A 5252-nucleotide genomic window follows, 5' to 3' on the forward strand; every position below is an offset into this window, starting at 1 on the left:
TAAATCTGGGCACTTGTTCTTCCTAAAAAAAAGTTTGTGCAATGTAGTGTCCTTCCCCCCCCCCCAAAAAAAATTCAAATTATGCCGTCCCCAAATTCTCTCAAAGGGAAATGTTCACGTGCAGGAAAACCTCCTCCCCACCCTGTATATTAATAATGAAACTGAGGTTTCTGTTTCAATAAAATGTGTTGTTTTTTAAAAAAAAATCCCGAGGAAACCGGGCAGAACCTGTTAAATATTCCATAGGCCGCGATGCTTACTTTGCTCAGGGCCGGTTACTCAAAAGAGCGGTTTTAAAAGAATGAGGACTGAAGGGAGATCTGGGCTTCGGAGTGAAATCTCAGAAATTTGGGGGTGGGAAAGAGGGAAAATATTTTCATGGACAGCAAGCGGCGTAAGGCGAAGAACTGTGTGAACAAGGGCGGCATCTAGCGGCCTCCTTGGGGAATTGCACGATCGTTTTATTCCAAACTGGTGATTTTTCCCCCCACCGCCGCTTTCTTAATCTCGTTTGACCTTCCGCGACCCACTTTCTCTTCCCAAACGCCGTGAAATTTGTGGCGCTTTTCCAAACACAACTCTAATACGTGGGGTTCACTTCCTTCTTCCCGCCCTCCGTCTCTTGGACGAACTCAGCAGGCGAAACTAGTGGGTAAATTCGGCGGACTTTTCTGATGGCAAAACGACGAGGCGAGCTCTGTCCGCGAAGAAATGAAGAAATTGTGCTGGTTTTTGGATTCTTCATCTCGAGTGCAGAATCCACTTTCCGGGTGGATTTTCATCCCTCCCTCCCTCCCTCCGTTCCTTCCTTCGTTCCTTCCTTCCTTCCTCCCTCCCTCCCTTCCTTCCTTTTATTCTTGATGAATGTATTTTATTTTTCTTTATGTACACCGAGAGCATATGCACCAAAGACAAATTCCTCGTGTGTCCAATCATATTTAGCCAATAAAGAATTATATTCTATTCATCCCTCCCTCCTTCTCCTTCCTTTCTTTCTTTCCTTCCTTCCTCCTTCTTTCCTTTCTTCCTTCCCGTCCCTCCCTCTCTTCTTTTTATTCTTGATGAATGTATTTTATTCTCCTCATATACACTAAGAGTATATGCACCAAACACAATTTCCTTGTGTGTCCAATCACACTTAACCAATACAAAAATCTATTCTATTCTATTCTATTCTATTCTATTCTATTCTGTCCTATCCTATCCTATCCTATTCTATCCTATCCTATCCTGTTCTGCTCCTCTCTCTCCCCTCTTCCTCCCTCCTTCCCTTCCTTCCTTGGAGTTTTTGCAAGAGTTGGCAGTCCCGAAATGCATATATGCTTTCCCCCTGCAACTTAGGCACGAATGCATCTTCCCGTCCCGAATTGCACCGCAGAAATATTTATTTGGGTGCTGTGTCGTCCTTCCTTTTTCATTCTTCCACGTGAAGTAGGTTCGAAAGAATGGAGGATTCTTGCAAAAATGTTGGAACCAGGAGGTGGGGGGGAAATGCGAAAAATAAATTTACAGACCCGTTTTCAGAGAGAGGGTATATTCTCCGGTAGAAATGGCCACACAATCGTTTTCAGCTCGTCTGATTCTGGTATGGATTCTGCGGGAGTTTAGAACGAGATGTTTGGGGTTTGTTTTAAATGGGTTGGTATAATTTCCTCTACGTTGCCCTGAGAAAGAGAAACGATAATGTATGTACTGTATAATAAAACAGTGTTTTTGCACCCGGTTTTTCTTTCAAAGCAAGAAGTTATATTCGTCTCCGCGAATTTTCAATTCATCACTCCGGATAGAAAATTCACAACAACAAAATTATCATCTTGTCGCTTACGTCTCAAAATTGCCTTTTTTGTATATGCAGCACTCCAAATAATTAAATAAGCAAACTATTCTCCCCCTCCCTCTCCTAAAATGTTATTTCCACGTTGATATTAAAAGGCTACTTTATAGCTCTGGGGTTTTCTTTCATCCTTTGGAATTCTCAGGTCGATCAATAAAATTTCAGTGTCAAGAATCCCGCCTCGGTACATGCTTGTTCACCAGGCTGGTATTTGGGTCTGTTGGGATGAATTAAATATCAAAAATCGGTCGTTCTTTAACAGTTTTCCAAAGCGGGGCATCATTTATTCCCTGCCACTTTATCTGTGTGAATTTTGGGAAAGCTGTGTGGCAATTCAGGCAATGCACTGAATAGGGGCTTGATAAGTTTATATAATACGGTGGCTAAAATTATAAGAACTAGCTTATATTGCCTAAATTTAAAGAGTAAAAATAATGAGAACACTTTCAATATATCACTTGTTTTTGTTCACCAAGATATAAGGTGTACTAACATCCAAGAGTAATTATGATGAAGCCTCTAACGAGCTGCATTTCCTAATCAACCGTGGGGGTGGGGGGAAACAGCAATTCATCAATCTGTATCTGCAGTGAAGAGGACGAAATGTCGGTTGGACCTGATCGATCTTCACAAAACAAAATTCAAATCAATGAATTGGACTCTGTAAACCCAAAGGCTTTGGGGAGACCCTGAATCACGTGAATATCCAGCGTAACTCTTTTACCCCCCCCCCCTTTTTAGGGCAAAGCAGAAAGGAAGGCCATCTCTTTTACAGAACTGTTAAAAATCAGAGGTTTCACCTTGTGTACGTTATGCTGTTAATATAAAGAAAATGTAATTACGTTTGTCTATAAGGAACGGGAGTGGCTCACAGTTTTTTGGAAGGGAGGGAGGGAAATAAGGAGGGGCAAGGGAAGGAGAGAGGGAGGGAGGGGGAAGGGAATGAGAAAAGGAAAAGGAGGGGGAAGGAAGGAGGGAAGGAAGAAAGGAGGGAAGGAAAAAGGAGGAGGAAAGGAAGGTGGGAGAGAGGGGAGGAGGGAGGGAAGGAGGGAGGGAAGGAGGGAGGGGGTGATAGAAGGGAGGGAGGGAAGGAAGAAGGGAAAGAGGGAGGGAAGGAGGGAGAGGGAGGGAAAAAAGGAAGGAATGAGGGGGAAGGAAGGAGGGAGAGAGGGAAGAAAGGAGGGAAGGAAGGTGGGAGGGAAGGAGAGAGGGAGGGAAGGAGGGAGGGGAGAGAGAAGGGATGGAGGGAAGGAAGAAGGGACGGAGGGAGGGAGAGAAAGAGGGAGGGAGAAAAGGAAGGAATGAGGAGGAAGGAAGGAGGGAGGGAGGGAAGAAAGGAGGGAAGGAAGGTGGGAGGGAAGGAGAGAGGGAGGGAATGAGGGCGGGGAGAGAGAAGGGAGGGAGGGAGGGAAGAAGGGACAGAGGGAGGGAAAGAGGGAGGGAGAAAAGGAAGGAAGGAGGGGGAAGGAAGGAGGGAGGGAAGGAAGGAGGGAAGGAAGGTCGGAGGGAAGGAGGGACGGAGGGAATGAGGGAGGGGAGAGAGAAGGGAGGAAAGGAAGAAGGGAAGGAGGGAGAGGGGGAGGGAGAAAAGGAAGGAATGAGGGGGGCTGGAAGGAGGGAGGGAAGAAAGGAGGGAAGGAGGGAGGGAAGGAAGGAAATAAGGAGGGAAGGAAAGGAGGGGGAGGGAGGAAAGGCAAGAAGGGAAGAAGAGAAATAAGGTGGGAGGGAGGGAGGAGGGAAGGAAATGTTCTATGCTTAAAGAACTTAGCGGTTTTAGTCCAGGATTTGATGGTTGAATACTGGTTGATGCTGCTTAATATCTCTTTGCTGACCTCTAGTGATCATTTGACTTTTTGCAGCACTTGTAAAATCTTTCCCCATCCGATCTTAAATTATGTTTTTTTTTTTAAATCACTTTGTTTCCCCCCTTAAGTTGGAATTTGGCTTGATGCAAAACAACATCCCGGTTCCCAGCATTTGTCCTTTAAATCCATACTTTGCCTAAATAGTTCTTGCCCTTCTGCATAATGCCTAGGTATGATATGCAATCCCTAGGGAAAGCATAGAGCATATTAAAATCATAGAGACGTTCCATAGGATACTTTGCCTGAAAAGCTCACGTGTTCTATAGATTTCCTAGGCCAGTGATGGCTAACCTTTTTGGTGCCAAGTTCGAAACGCGCATGTGCACACACCCATAATGCAATGTGCATGTTCCCCCGTGCCCCTGCACTTTAACCCCCCCACACGCCTGCATGCGCAATCCCCCGCAGTGCGCCCCACCCCCTGTGCATGTGCAGCAGAGACCTGAAAATCAGCTGGTCAGTGGGAGGCCCACGCGCATGCACAGCGGAACTGAACTGGGGTAACGGGCTGACATGCCCGCAGAGAGAGGTCTGCGCACCGTCTGTGGCAGGCGTGCCATAGGTTTGCCAACAGGGTCCTGGGCATTCTATACAGCGGCAGCTTTTCATACGTGGCTGGTAACAAATCTGTATTGGGAGAGTCTTGCTCTTCGATGCTATGCAAATATTTATCCACAGTTCGGTCCTGAGAGCAGAAGTTCATGGAATATTTAAGTCCTCCAAACACCTGAGTATAAAAATGAAGCTGAGAAGCAACCTTATCATTTTGATCATTTGGTCAGTGGCTGTTTTAGGATAGATTGTCTTCATCATGGCATTGTTAAAGGGTTCCACCACAAATGCGCGTACGACAAAAGCGTGTGTGACTAAACCGCGGTGACAAAACCGTGCCGTCAAAACCGCGGAGACGAATGAGCGCTGAAGCACGCCAACAACAGCGCGCCGACAGAAGCGCGCTGTAACATAACCCTAAACCTAACCCTAAACCTAACCCTAAACCTAATCCTAACCCTTAACCTAACCCTAAACCTAACCCTAACCCTAACCCTAACCCTAACCCTAACCCTAACCCTAACCCTAACCCTAAACCTAAACCTAAACCTAAACCTAACCCTAAACCAACCCTAAACCTAACCCTAAACCTAACCCTAAACCTAACCCTAAACCTAACCCTAAACCTAACCCTAAACCTAACCTTAAACCTAATCCTAAACCTTACCTTAATTTAAATCGCGCTTCTGTCGGCGGGCTCTTGTCGGCGCGCTTTTGACATCGCGGTTTTAGCGCCGCGGTTTTGTCGGCACGCTTTTGACGTTCGCAGTTATGTCGTGCCACATTGTTAAAGAACCTTAACCAACTACTTACACTAGTTTCAAACATAGTCCAGTTGTAGTCCTGACTCATTTCTCCTCAATAATCTTTCTTCAGGCAAACCTTAAATTAAAAAGCAAACAACAGCAACAGCAACAGCAACAGCAACAACAACAACAACAATAATAATGTGGGACTTTCGAATACAGAGAAATCGTCATTTGGAACACAACACGCCAGAT

Source organism: Thamnophis sirtalis, unplaced genomic scaffold, assembly GCF_051295495.1.
Source record: "Thamnophis sirtalis isolate CommonGarterSnake01/CBP01778 unplaced genomic scaffold, rThaSir2_p1.2 scaffold_2, whole genome shotgun sequence".
NCBI lineage: Eukaryota > Metazoa > Chordata > Lepidosauria > Squamata > Natricidae > Thamnophis > Thamnophis sirtalis.